Source organism: Myxocyprinus asiaticus, chromosome 10, assembly GCF_019703515.2.
Source record: "Myxocyprinus asiaticus isolate MX2 ecotype Aquarium Trade chromosome 10, UBuf_Myxa_2, whole genome shotgun sequence".
Taxonomy (NCBI): domain Eukaryota; kingdom Metazoa; phylum Chordata; class Actinopteri; order Cypriniformes; family Catostomidae; genus Myxocyprinus; species Myxocyprinus asiaticus.
This window is the reverse complement of record NC_059353.1, coordinates 41,062,019-41,078,048: the sequence shown is the minus strand read 5'-3', so window position 1 is coordinate 41,078,048 and position 16,030 is coordinate 41,062,019.

The window sequence follows — 16,030 nt, the reverse complement described above, 5'->3', positions numbered from 1 at the left end:
GAATCTTTAGTTTTTGACACACAGCTGTCATAATTCCATAGCAACAGAGGGCCCAGTCAGGCGTCAGAAGTCTATCAATGAAAAATCATCTTTGCCAAAGTGAAAGATGACCTCTGACTCTGCAATGGAGTCATGGGAAAGTTAGCTGGGAAAGCTTGGACAGACAAAGCCAGACATTTCCAAGTCCCAGTCCCTATCTTTGGATGCCAGATACCCCCCACCCACACCAAAACACACCCAAGTGCTAGAAATCTGCCCACGCTTGCACACACACGCTCTCTCACAGATACATTCACACACATAAAACACAGATGTGCGCAGCTTACCCACCCACAGACTCCCAAACACTCGAACACACTAACACATAAATACAGTACCTGCCCACACGCTTATACATAGATACGCAAAGACACAAACACACTGTGGCCAACAAGTTCATTTGTAGAAATTTCCACATATTCTGCTGCAACTCAATGCTTTCCTGTGGGGTGCTGGGGAAGCTACTTTGTAAATGTAGCTTGTCAAGGATTTAAAGGGATAGTTCACCCAAAAATGAAAATTCCGTCATCATTAACTAACCTGCATGTTGTTCAAAACTCCATATGACTTTTTTTTCCTCAGTGGAACTCAGAAGTCAACTTCAGTCACCATTAGCTTTCATTGTATGGGGAAAAAAAAAAAATCTAAAGCCTAAAATTCTGCTAAACATCTTTTGTGTTCCACTGAAGATAGAAGTCTGGTTTAGAATAACATGAGATGTTTAAACTACAGTGAAACTACCCTTTTGAAAAAGGAGTTAGTTACACTACACGCTACTTAACAACAGTAGCTGACTACATTGAAGCTGCATATGGCAGTATCTTTTTAAATATATTTAAATATATGTGATGATAATATAAAATATAATAAAATCAGACCTGTAGTTTTTTTTTTATCTGTTTCTCACCCACACCTATTGTATCGCTCCTGAAGATATGGATTTAACCACTGGATTCTTATGAATTACTTTTATGCTGCCTTTATATGCTTTTTAGACCTTCAACATTTTAGTACCTATTTAATTGCATTTTCTGGACTGACAGAGCTAAGATATTCTCTAAAAATCTTTAGAATTTATGTATTTGTTTGTGTTCAGCAGAAGAAAGAAAGTTATACATGTAACGAGTGGCTGCTGGCAATGACGAAGACAATGACGTGAAGAACCCAAGTGCAATTTTATTGACAAACGTGATATCCAAAAACCCCTAACTATAGATGTGAACTAAACAAAACATAAACATGAACAATTAACATAAACTTGACTTGACCTTGACATAGCATGACATGTTACCAAACACAACCAAAGTTACATTCAACAATACCTGACAATGGATAAAGGAAAACATGAGACTTAAATACATGAACATGGGAGAACACATGACAAAGATAACCAATAAAACCTGAGAACTCTAAACAAGATAACGAGACAATAAACCAATGAAAACAAGACACATGAACATGGAGGGAAATCACATGACAAGGGAACACATGACATGAAACAGGAACTAAACTTTTCAAAATAAAAGACATGAAATACATGAACACACACATTAAACATTACAATACACATCTAGGATAGAATGAGGGTGAGTAAATTATTAATTTTCATTTTTATGTAAACTATCCTTTTAATTAAATATTTTGCTATAAGATCTAAAATCACATGCAAAGATTCTCATCTGGGAATCCTTTTTTTTATTATTTTTTTTTATTTTTTCATTTACACAAACTGTCCAAATGAAGCAATTCACAAAAATGAATCAGACTTCCCGACACTACATATGAGAAAGAAAGGAAAGCATTTGATTATTCCCTCAGTTCACTCGGCTATAAAGGTGCATGCTCAATATAATGTGACAAAAAACAGCAGTGTAATTTTGTCACGCTACTCTGCTTCTCGATGGAAAACTAATTTCTGGAAAAGCTACAATTCTGAAAACAGCTGAACTACAGTCATTCTAGTAAAGTATTTAGGAGCCATTCACACAGGACGCATTCTTGCATCCGCCTGTGCTGTTTTTAAATTGGTTTTCTATGTAAACGTGAAATGTGCGTTGTGTTTCTAAGATGCTGTGTCAAGTTAAAACAGTTCAACCTTTAAAAATACAGTATTTCAACGGCATTTTGTTCCATTCTGTTGTGCTCCGTCTAGCTTTTTTTAAATGCAAGAGTGCACTGTAAACAGTCCCTTAGCTGAGCTAGTAATATCTTAGTGAGCAAATAATGTTTAGTTAGTAACTCCACTGGTCCTGCATTTTTCTAATCCAAATTGGCGTCTCTCTTGCTTAATCCTCTCAAACAAGCGTGCACACGCACTCTCTGCCTCCCTCACACACATACTCCAAATAAATTGTCTTTGTTTGTGTCCACGTCTGTGTTTGTCTGTCTTTCCTTCTCTCTCTTCCTTTTTCTCTCACATACACCCTAGCAAGGGCAGAATGTGTGTGTGTGTGTGTGTGTGTGTGGGCAGGTTTAAGTGGTTTATGACTTTTTTTAGGTTACAAACTGGTAATTACAAGGGTATTATGCTATAAATGTGGTTTATGAGGACATTTCTAGTGTCCCCATAATTCAAATCGCTTAAAAAAACATACTAAATGATGTTTTATTGAAAATGTAAAAATGCAGAAAGTTTTTTGTGAGGGTTAGGTTTAGGGGTAGGGTTATGGGATAGAATCTATATTTCATACAGTATAAAAATCATTATGTCTATGGAGAGTCCTCATAATGATAGCTGCACCAACATGTGTGTGTGTGTGTGTGCGTGTATGTGTGTGTGTGTGTGTGGATGTCCTGGTGAGGAGGGGGAGGTCTTAGATGCTGAAAGCAGTAGTGTGTCTCTGGCAGCTGTGTGTGTGAGAGAGCCCGAGTGCATAGCTGCGTGGGCGTCCTCATCACGTCCGCCATACAGAGACTGTTGGGCTCAGACTGGGCCTTGTGGCTTCTAGCCACCACACTAATTGAGGAGAGTTGAAGTATATGCTCTCCACAGCCTAAAATACACTGTGAAGTCTGACGCACCCACAATGCACGGCACACAGTCTTATGTTACAGTGGAATCAAACTTTCACAAAATACATTCTGATGTAAATTTGGCCTTACAAGTACAACCAAATTAGATTTAGACATTTTGAAACTTCTAACTGGGATGAATTGATTCATATTTCACTCTCACAAAAATATTTTTCATGGGACTGAATTGCTCTGTCACAGTCACAAAAAGTTATGAATGAGAATGAGAATAAAGCAATATGCCAGGAGAGGCCATAAGGGATTTTCTTTTCACAATATGAAGCAGAGCAAAGGAGCAAAACAGTTGCAACAGCAATATGAAAAAAGACACCAATATTCAATAGATACATTTCATAATTTCATAATCATAATCGGAATAAACATTTCTTCTGCCAAAAAATATTTTTCATTAGCCTTATTGAGGACTGTTTAATGTATTCACCCAAAAATGTTGCCATCATTTACTCATCTTGTGTTGTTCCAAAACCTTATGACTTTCTTTCTTTTATGGAATGCAAAAGGAGATATTAGGCAAGAATGCTAACCTGAGTCACCATTCACTTTCATTGTATCTTTATTTCATTCATGGTAATTACGAATTTACAAGTTCTTTAACTGTTTTGATAAATAGTCATTCTTCAATCAAGTCCTCCAATAAATATTTTACATAATTAATATTAAAACTTGATCCGTACATCTAACACTGTCAGTGCTGGGATTTTGTTATGTTAAATACATGAATACGTAAGCTTTTGTTAGAACTGTCTGACTGATTGATCTCATGGTAAAGTTATTGCCTCTAGTACAAGGAGATCCGGATTCTAATCCACCCTAATATAACTTTTTAATTAATAAATTAAGATTTGCATCTGTTTACATTTTGCTTTGCGATATACAACAACTGGAAAAGAGCGCTGTGGAGCCAGTAGAGCGCACGAGAGAACATCGCTGCCCACTGTCACTCAACGCCACTCATAACAGCAGCAACGAGCACTCATTATAACATAAAACTCCAGCGTTGGATCACCACTTATCAAAACATACACGAACAAAATGTTCCACCCGTCCCACTTGTAAATGACGCCAAAGGTAACTACGAGTTATGTGCACATCGATGACTAAGCAAAGTCATATGTACCAGTAGGAAACTCTGTATACTCAATTATATCCAAGTTGCCGAGTTGTGATGTTGGAGGGGGCGTGTCCATGATTCAAGAAAGCAAGTCGGCATTAAATAGCTTTGAATGGAATTGCGCAGTTGTTTCAATTTCAGCGCTGTGCTACACACCGCTATGTGAACACAGGCACTTCTAGCTATGCAAGCTCGATTTTGTGCATTGCTGCATTCCAAAATGTCTCAGACACACTGATATATATATATAAAACTGTATTGCTCATGACGTCATAACAGTGAAGCCACTGAGTCGCCATATTGCTATGCCCAAACATTTCAATGTCCCTAATAACTTAATAGGAAATCATCTCATTTTAGCGAGTAAACATTAATCATTCAATCACCTATTTTCTGTCTGAAATCTGCATGTACATCCCTACAACACAAAAATCCTACACATATAATTATTTATTTGAAGTTGGGAATTTTTCCTGTTTCTTGAAAGCCCGAGTGAGTTATGATCTGTATCAAACACTATACTTCTAACAAACTTCAATGGCAAACAGATCAGCTGAATGTAAACATGTTCACTGAAACTGAGGTAAGATACAAACAGACATTGTCAGACTTATTTATTGTGAACATCGAAGTTTTGTTCAGAGTTACTTGTTTTATGTTTTTATCAAAAAGGGTCTTTTTAACGTGGTCACTTGGATAAGAGGACGTGATCTCTCTCCCTCTATTACACGCGCAGCGAACGCACAGAGAGAGAGATATGCAAAGCAAAGTTGGTTCAAATTAAACTGATACGCTAGATTTAAATGGCAAAAGAACACGTATTTATGACATGTATCTATGTACAGTTGTGCTCAAAAGTTTGCATACCCTTGAAGAATTGGTAATATATGTACCATTTTTAAAGAAAACATGAGTGAGCAGGCAAAACACATTTCTTTTATTTCTTATGGGATTCATATTCAACTGTAGGTTATAAAAGAATGGCACAATCATAAAACAAAACATGGCAACAAAGAAAAAAATGAAATGACCCCTGTTCAAAAGTCTGCATACCCTTAGTTCTTAATACTGTGTATTGCCCCCTTTAGCATCAATGACAGCGTGCAGTCTTTTGTAATAGTTGTCTATGAGGCCCCAAATTTTTGCAGGTGGTATAGCTGCCCATTCGTCTTAGCAAAATGCCTCCAGGTCACACAAAGTCTTTGGTCGTCTTGCATGAACCGCACATTTGAGATCTCCCCAGAGTGGCTCGATGATATTAAGGTCAGGAGACTGTGATGGCCACTCCAGAACCTTCACCTTTTTCTGCTGTAACCACTGGAGGGTCAACTTGGCCTTGTGCTTAGGGTCATTGTCATGCTGGAAAGTCCAAGAGCATCTCAAGCGCAGCTTTCATGCAGAAGAATGCAAATTGTCTGTCAGTATTTTCTAATAACATGCTGCATTCATCTTGCCATCCATTTTCACTAGATTCCCCATGCCTTTAGAGCTAACACACACCCAAAACATCAGTGAGCCACCACCATGCTTCTTTTCACTATAGGCCTTGTTGACCCCTCTCCAAACATAGCGCTTATGGTTGTGACCATAAAGCTCTATTTTGGTCTCGTCACTCCAAATTAAGAGTGTGCCAGAAGCTGTGAGGCGTGTCAAGGTGTTGTCGGGCATATTGTAACCGGGCTTTTTTATGACATTGGTGCAGTAAAGGCTTCTTTCTGGCAACTCGACCATGCAGCTCATTTTTGTTCAAGTATTGTCGTATTGTGCTCATTGAAACAACCACACCGTCTTTTTCCAGAGCAGCCTGTATTTCTCCTGAGGTTACTGGTGGCTTTTTCTTTGTATCCCAAACAATTCTTCTGGCAGTTGTGGCTGAAATCTTTCTTGGTCTACCTGACCTTGGCTTGGTATCCAGAGATCCCCAAATTTTCCACTTCTTAATAAGTGACTGAACAGTTCTGACTGGCATTTTCAAGGCTTTGGATATCTTTTTATATCCTTTTCCATCTTTATAAAGTTCCATTACCTTGTTACGCAGGTCTTTTGACAGTTCTTTTCTGCTCCCCATGGCTCAGTATCTAGCCTGCTCAGTGCATCCACGTGAGAGCTAACAAACTCACTGACTATTTATACACAGGCACTAATTGCAATTTAAAAAGCCACAGGTGTGGGAAATTAACCTTTAATTGCCATTTAAACCTGTGTGTGTCACCTTGTGTGTCTGTAACAAGGCCAAACATTCAAGAGTATGTAAACTTTTGATCAGGGCCATTTGGGTGATTTCTGTTATCAGTATGATTTAAAAAGGAGCCAAACAACTATGTGATAATAAATGGCTTCATAGGATCACTATCCTTAAATAAAAGATCGTGCATGATCAGTCCCATTTTTAAAATCAATGCCAAAATTTCACAATTTCTGCCAGGGTATGCAAACTTTTGAGCACAACTGTATGACTACAGAGAGCACTTAAATATGAAAACAAGCAAATCCCGGGCATTTAAGGTGATTTATAAATCCCGGTCTGACTTTTTTAAAGTCCCTTTTGGTGGTAGGGACATATTGTCGCCCTAAACAAGCAGATAGTACAGATTTTCCTTCTTACATTACAACTTGTGGACAGTTTTCCCACTTCTTTTGGTGATCGCTGTGCTGCACTGATAAGCTGAACACCGGGGCAGGTCATCGCGATCTGCGTATATCTTCTCCCGTGAAACGAATATAATCCATAACAAGCAAATTAAACATTAAACATGATTGTCACTAGAGGGCGAAATGCAACTGTGGTATCTGCAGGTCGGAGGCAGTGAAACGGGGGCTTTTTTGCCTGTCAGTCATTGCTGCTCTCTGAGAGTTTGGGCATACCAAGATGGCCGTTCGAACAATTCCGGTGGCTTCAACTCCTGCAGGCAGTTTACCGCTGCGTCAGCGATCCAGTTCTATATATATATATATCAGTGCTCAGACCACAATTCTTAACAACACATGTACCCGTTGCAGTCTCATTGTTGCAGCACGGAGCGCTATATGGATAGTGGGAAATTTCCGCTTCTACAGCTTGTTCTGTTTTCTCTTTCAAGCCAACTACTGTCATGGAGAAGCAACCGTTTGAAAAGTATATTGCTGATCACTGGAGTCTTATGGATTACTTTTACGCTGCCTTTATAACTTTTTGACCTTCAAAGTTGGGGCCACCATTCACTTGCATTGTATGGACCTACAGAGCTGAGAAATTCTTCTAAAAGTCTTCGTTTGTGTTCTGCAGAAGAAAGAAAGTCATACACATGTGAGATGACATAAGGATGAGTAAATGAGGAGAGAATTTACATTTTGGGGTAAACTGTCCCTTTAATCTTGGTTATTGTTAATTTCAACATATAGTAATACATTTTAAAAATCAAAAATTGTAGTTTAACATTAGTTAAAGCACTATGAACTAAAATGAGCTAACAATGAACAATTGTATTTTTACTAACATCAACTGAGATTAATAAATGCTGTACAAAATATATTGTTTACTGTTAGTTCATGATACTTCATACATTAAGTTGTTAATGAATGGAGCCTTATTGTAAAGTGTTACCGGTTCTATTTGTTAACATTAGTTAATACATTAGGTATCATGTATTAACAATGTACAATACTTATTTACAGAATTAATCTTGGTTAATGTTAATTTATCAAAATAGTCTTATTTATTGTCTGTCCATGATAGTTCATAATGCATTAACTAATGTTTACATAAACAACTAAATGTATTAGTAGCCTATATGAAGAAATTAACATTAACCATTATTATTAATTGTATAAAGTTCAAGTTAACTATTGCATTAACTTATGTTAATGAAAATAACCGTATTGTAAAGAGCTACAGAAAAACAAACAATACCACAGCACTTCTCATCAAGCTCTACTGAGATACATTTGCACATCAGTCCACAGTTATCTGCATTTGAAGTGCATGACAGTATTCCTGCATTGGCCTTTGTCTTTAAACAGACCTGCATGGACACATAAACCTTTTCTCTGTTCCAGGGAAATGATTGTCCAATAGAGTCTGATGTGATTCACTTTTGCTCTGATTCATCCAGTTCAGCCACTTATATTGTATCCAAAAACATTCATTGCAATTCAGGCTACACATCTGAAGTGGTTTCTTTTATGGAGTTCAGGTACAATCCTGTTCAACAACTGTTCAAAAAAGACACTTGATTAAAAGTTATTTTTCTTGGAATACCACACATCAAATGTCCCTACTACTTGATAGAAATCACTGAAATATGTGTGCTGAGAAATCACAACTGTCTCTGTAGTTATGTTAAACTTGTTCTCTCGTACATCAACCTGTTAATGAATACAGCATTGTTATTTATTATTGATGTATTAATTTTAGTTGTTTATTGAGATTAATAAACCAGATTCACGATTAAAAATGTTTAATATTAGAATTACAGATATTTTTCTTTTGCAACAGCAAATAATTTAAAAAATAATAATACAGAAATAATAATCTAAAAAGATATAAAAGAGGTTTTAATTTTTAGAAAGTAGGACATACCCATTAATACGATGAATATATCAGCTCATTGCCCATTTATGAATAGATTGCACAGTACAGTTGCTTCTTGAAAACTAAACGAGTGTAATCAGATGAATTGTATTGGTTCTATATGAGGTCAAGCAATTATAACGTCCATTGTGGAGAGAGTAAATTATATTAATTTGAGACTGCAGTTAAGGGGAAACACTTGACATTACCCACTCACCTGCTTCTACATATAATTTACCTTGTTGGAGACCTTTCTGACATACACTGTTTCGACAAGAGTCGTTCAATTTAATTTTTAAATAGAGTGCAATGCTTACTCCCAGAACCACGATTTAAGTACGTACTGTATGTGTGCAAATTAAGTTTCACTAACCATGATGAAAAAAATCATGTTTAAGGTTTATGATAAGAGGGGGTGGGGCCAGTGTTGTGATAGTAAATTTCTTACAAACTTTGTAAGTAACTTGTGTCAGAGTTGTTTCCCATTGCTCATTGCTCAGTGTTTTTCTTTTGTTGAACTTCTGGAAACAGGGGTGTAGGAGGATTTTCCATTTGAATACGCATCCATAAAATGGGAAGGCCTAATTCACAATTATTTTTGAATGAGCATACTGTTTTGGCAATTTTGCTTTCTAAGCAGAAGTACCGAGCGCAAGTATGAATACAGTGTTAGCATATGCCACATCTTATATCCAGTATTTAACAATTATCATTAAAAATTATCATTTTGTGTGTACCCTTAAAATCTTATAAGTGTTAAAGTCTTGCAAATGCTTACTATTGCTTGTATAAATCAAGATTACCCATAATCACTGATTGTTTACCGCTTTCTGGAAGTATTTTGCGGAAAGCATCATGGGGTGTAGGAATATTGTGGATATGATTTGCAGTGAATTTTGGCCTATATACAAATTTGTGAGCTGTGATTGCCCAGGCCCAGCCACAGTTGCACTCCCTTCTGGAGTTTTCCACTGAGGGCGCGTGCATGCACGATCTTACAGCTGTAACGCTTAATAAGCTGACAATGTGTGTGTAGTCATGTTAACACTTTAAACAATGTTTATTTATCGCACATAGATATTTGTGCATTACCCATTCGTGTTGCATGTAAACACCTTTACCGGCGTTCTTGTATGCAACTGTTAAACACCTTTACCGGCGTTAATGTCTGCAACTGTTGTGCTCATGACTGTTGAATAAGTTGAATAAGCTGATTTCTGGTAGTTATCAGCATATTGGTGTGCATGAAAACATGCTCACTGATACTTCTTGATGCTCCTATTATATTTTTTTCAACATACAAGAGTGTGTTGCATTAAAGGGGTCATGTCATGAGGAATCAAATTTTCCTTAATATTTTGACATATAAGAGGTCATTCTGTAAAAAACATACTGTAAATTTCAGAACTCAAAACATAATCCCCAATGCAATAAAAGCATATACTGAAACCAAACTGCAAAAACGCTTCATTCTCTACTTGACCTTGATTTCCCTACATCATTTGGGGGCCCATTAATTCATGACCGCCTTTACAGTGAAAAAACATCAACACCTACTTTACGTAATCGCACCTTTGGCCTCGCCCACTGGTGCTTAATTTAGTAAACAGAGAGAGAGCAGGACAGACAGGCCTATTGTGGCCTAACTATTCCTGAACACCAAAAGGGACCCATCTGGACTATTTTTATTTATTTTTTATTTTTTATTTTTTTCACCCAATTTGGAATTCCCAGTGCGCTTTTAAGTCCTCGTGGTCGTGTAGTGATTTGCCTCAGTCCGGGTGGTGGAGGATGAATCCCAGTTGCCTCCGCGTCTGAGACCATCAACACATGCATCTTATCACGTGGCTTGTTGAGCGCGTTGCCACGGAGACATAGCGCATGTGGAGGCTTCACGCCATCCAACGCGGCATCCGCGCTCAACTCACCACGCACCCCACCGACAACGAACCACATTATAGCGACCACGAGGAGGTTACCTCATGTGACTCTACCCTCCCTAGCAACCGGGCCAATTTGGTTGCTTAGGAGACCTGGCTGGAGTCACTCAGCACGCCCTGGGATTTGAACTAGCAAGCTCCAGGGGAGGTAGCCAGCGTCTTTTACCACTGAGCTACCCAGGCCCCCCCATCTGGACTATTTTGAATTAATTTAGCATATAAACATGCTCTGAAAAGGAGATGCCATCATCAGCTGCTCTGGATCTTGCTGTTTTGAGCACAAACATGTCCTGGACACATTCTTTCACTCATCTGTGCTATTTTTTTAATTGTTGGTGTATGTAAACATGCACAAGATGGACGTCTTTGACCATTTTGATGCATTTCCAGCGATGTGATATACGTGTGTGCGTCTATTCACCATGCTTTGGACTATATATGTTTGTTTGTTTTTTTCGGCTCATATCAGCATGGATTGCTTGTGAACCAGTCATAAAACAATTCAAGACTTGCAAAGGAACTGTTATTAAAGGATGAGGCAGTTAAAAGCACTTGGACCTGGTCAAAAACATGAGTAAACCATTTCATTCATTAATATTTCAATAGTTTGATAGTTTATGATGCTGAGTGCGCTGAGAACAGTTGTGCTTGAGATGAACAATTTAATATATTCCGATGCAATGTGTTGGATGTGTGTTATGTGTAAACCCTGAAATTTTGTTATATTGTGGAGCTTGTTCACTCTCTTCCGACTGAGTTTCAAATATGGCTGTATTTCAGGGGCTTTACAATACTAGCCAATTATAACAGTGGGCGTTTATGTTGAAGTTTTAAGGAGGTGCTGCGGCCAAAACCGAGCATTTCATAGTGATGGGAAGATTGGATCTTTTTACTGAAACTTTATTCAAGTAATTTCGTTCATTTCGTTCATTTGAGCAGAATTAAATTAAAATGTTACATTTTCAATAGCCAAATCCCCCCCAACATGTCTACTTAAGCAAACTTTGATTATAGTCCCAATAAGGAAAAATTTATAATGCAGCCAAGGACAAATTATGAGAAACAAATGATTAGTTCACCTCTGAAATCTTCTTGTCCAAGTCGTTCGTTCTTTTGTCCCTTGACAGTTGTATGTTCATAGCATATACGGCTGTCAAGTGACAAAAGAACAAATGACTCGGACCAGAAGACTCGAGAGGTGAACTAATCATTTCTGTTTCCTGTGTGAGCAATGCATAGCGTATACGGCTGTCACGTGACAAAAAAACGAATGACTCAGACCAAAAGAGTCGAGAGGTGAACTAATAATTTCTGTTTCCTGTACAGCGCCTATGCGGTTTTCACGTAACAAACGAACGGAGGTTGCGCAATGCACATGCACGGCCAACACAAAATGAACGATTCACTCTCTGAGTGACTCGTTCTTCTGAGTCACATAAAAGATTTGTTCAAAATGAACGAATCGTTCATGAACAACCCATCACTAGCTTTTCAGACAGAGGGCCAGAGACAGCGTGGAAGATTATCATATATTACAAAATGATGACTGTTTTGGTGCAAAAAAAATCTTTACTAACATTATCATTGGACCTCAGGGAAGATAATAAAATAATAAAAAAAAAAGAGCATTTCATTACTCCTTTAAAAATTAAGAAAAATATTTACATCAAAGAATAAAGTACTTAAAAGTATTTTTACAATTACAAAACTGGCATGTTCTAGTTAATCTGGAAAATCCAAAAGATTAAAGTTTTGATATGGTAAAATGTTAAAGGATGACTCCTGTAAGTCACTCTCAATCTTTTATCTGTGAATCAGTTATATTCCCTTTGGTGTGATTTCAAGTGTTTTTAAAACTGCGCCTTTTCATATTGGATCAATGTGGTAGCCATCTGCCAATCAGCTGTCAAACAGAAGTGTTGAATATTTTTCCTGGCATCATTTGTTTGCATTTAAAGCACACTTTTCTTACATTTATCATCTCCAAATATCGTCTCTATGTGACAAGGAAAAAAGAAGGAAAAAAAAAAATAATCAAGCATGCATGGCACCTTTGCTGGGCTGCTAGCTGTTGCTGGCCTACTTCCTAAAAATAGCATCTAATACCATGGCAGATTCGAAGATTTTGACTGTACTGCACTCTCTCTCTTTCTTTCTGCCCCCCCCCCCCCCCCAAAATCCAATTTGTCTCCCTTTCGCTCTCAGACTCTCTCTCTTCTCACACCCTCCTTTATTAGTGGGCACTGGGAACACTGAAAGTGTTGTTTAGATATTTATATAATTAACTGTGACATTAACTGTATGTTAAACAAATTCTGTTAAATATACACATATTTACTTATGTGTGAATCAAGTTGTGATTTTTCTCTGTGCGTTTTTTTTTTAAATACAACCAAGTACAAAATAAATGAGTGAAATAAAAATAAGGTGCCAGTAATGGTATTACATAAAATAATGTCATATTAAAATGTACAATATACATAGTTGTACAAAACACACAATATTCACAAAAGTCAGCCAACTTACTCCCTCAGTTTAGTTGTGGTAGTAGGGGCATGGTCGAGCTTGTGAATGGAGAGCAAGATCAGGAGATGAGAACAGTAAAGATCATCACCTGTCAATTATTGTCTCTAACAGCTGTTTGTCAATGTAGTGAGAGTGGAGATGGAGTTAAAAGCGAGCCAGATGCCAGTAGAGGAAGAGAGAGACCCGCACACACACCTGCTGAGCCTGTGTGGCATGAGAGTGTTGCGAGAGAGTGTTTTGTAGTGATTCCTCCTTCCTCACCCCAAGAACCTGAATCTTCATCAGCTGTTAGTCCCCGCCTCACCCATCCTGATAAGGGCACTACTTTCATGCCACGTACACTACGTGAGCTGTACGAATTGTTGGGCATTAAATTGATTCGGACAAGCGTGTACCACCTGCAAACGGACAGCTTGGTCGAATGGTTTAATCAAACCCTGAAAAACATGATTCGGAAGTTCGTGCACGAAGATGACCGGAATTGGGATAAGTGGCTTGAACCCCCGTTATTCACAGTTCGAGAGGTCCTGCAAGCCTCCACAGGGGTCTCCCTGTTTGAATTATTGTATGGGCATAAGCCTCGCGGTGTCTTAAATGTGAGGGAAAATTGGGAGGAGGGACCTTCAAACAGCAAAAACTAAATTCAATACGTTCTTGACCTGAGAGCAAAACTCCACACACTGGGGCAATTAACACAGGAGAATTTGCCACAGGCTCAAAAATGTCAGTCCTGGCTGAATAACAGGGGAGCTCGGCTACGGGAATTTACAGAGGGAGATAAAGTCCTTGTATTACTACCCACACCAAGCTCTAAATTACTCGCGAAGTGGCAAGGGCCCTTTGAGGTTACACGGTGAGTCAGGGAAATCGATTATGAGGTTAAACAAATGGATTGGGGTGGAGCACTGCAAATTTACCACCTCAACCTCTTAAAACCACGGAGGCAATCCCCGTGTCTTTGGTGACGGTGGTTCTGGAGAGGGAGGAGCTCGGGCCGGAGGTGAATGTAAAAGCCAATCGAGGCGCCCCAGTCACTTGCGGAGATCAACTCTCACCGTCGCAAGTCACAGACATGGTCCAGTTGCAAAGAGAATTCTCTGACGTGTTCTCGCCCCTTCCCGGTCATATGAACCTTATAGGACACCATATCGAAACAAACCCAGGGGTAGTGGTACACAGTCATCCCTACAGATTACCGAACACAAAGGTGGTTTGGGAAGAATTAAAGGCCATGTATGGGGGTAAAAGAAGAATCCCACAGTGACTGAGCCAGCCCTGTGGTGCTGGTTCTGAAGAGTGATGGCTCGGTCCGGTTCTGTGTGGATTATAGAAAGGTCAATGCGGTGTCTAAATTTGATACATATCCAATGCCTCGTATTGACAAACTGCTCGATCGGTTGGTGCCTCGTTTTTAATCGACACTGGATTTGACAAAGGGATATTGGCAGATCCCCTTAACACCAATGTCCCGTGTGAAAATGGCCTTCTCCACACCATTTGGCTTACATAAATTCGTAACCCTTCCGTTCGGTTTGTTTGGGGCCCCGGCTACATTTCAGCGCCTTATGGAGCGAGTCCTCAGACCGCACTTCGCGTACGCCACTGCCTATCTGGATGACATCATTATATACATTAATGATTGGCAGTGGCACATGCACCTTCTGAGGGTGGTTCTGAGATCACTGCAGGGGGCGGGACTCACGGCAAACCCCAAGAAGTGCGCAATTGGATGGGTGGAAGTACGGTATCTGGGGTTCCACTTGGGTCAAGGGCAGGTGCGTCTCTAAACTGATAAGACTGCAGCGATTGCGGCCTGCCCGAGACCCAAGACCAAAAAGGAGGTGAGACAGTTCATGGGGCTGGCTGGCTACTATAGAAGGTTTGTGCCTAATTATTCGGACGTCACCACCCCACTGACTGATCTCCCTAGAAAGGGAGAACCAGACCCAGTCCAGTGGACAGAGCTGTGCCAACAGGCTTTTATGCAGGTAAAAGCGATTTGTGGCAGGTTGGAAGCCGTGTTGTCCCAGCAGGTCGAGGTGGAGGAGCGCATGGTGCTGTAAATCAGTCAGAAGCTCTTGGTGAAAGAGGCGAGTTACAGCACCATTGAGAAGGAGTGTCTGGCCATCAACTGGGTGGTCCTTACCCTTCGGTATTACCTCCTGGGACGGCCTTTCACCCTCTGTTCGGACCACGCCCGCTCCAGTGGCTCCATCACATGAAGGATACCACCCCGAACAGAGCAGAGTCTACAAGCAAAAAGGGAAAGCGACAGAGTCCGTAATGAAACCTGAATCAACATCGGCTTGGCTTTTCAGAGATGGCGACAACTCTGAGATCTGAAAGGATTTAAAAGTGACCCAGAGATGGCTTTTTCTTACTCAACAGATAAGATATTTTATTGATATGGTTTATGTATAGTTGTGTAATCACACACACACACACACACACACACACACACGTCTATAATTAAATAGTTATACTGTAATGGGTGCAGAACTTGCTAGCACACGTGTGTATTTATCTTTACAACGGCAATAATTTACATAAATAAATCCTTTGGTCCTAGGCTTGCCAAGGACATGTGAGTCTTGAAATGATGTTGACCACTGGTCGGTAACAATGACAATCGATAAATTAATATTTAAATATAAAATATTTGGCCAGAATATCCTGCAGTTATAAAAACTTATCAGATTAGTAATCGTTATGTCTAATGTTAATGAACATTTCCTAACTTTTGTAACGTCATTTATTTCAAAACATCAATGTTTGCAATAAGTATATGAACAACAGCATAAGATATGGCACTTACCTGCTCGATGACACGTT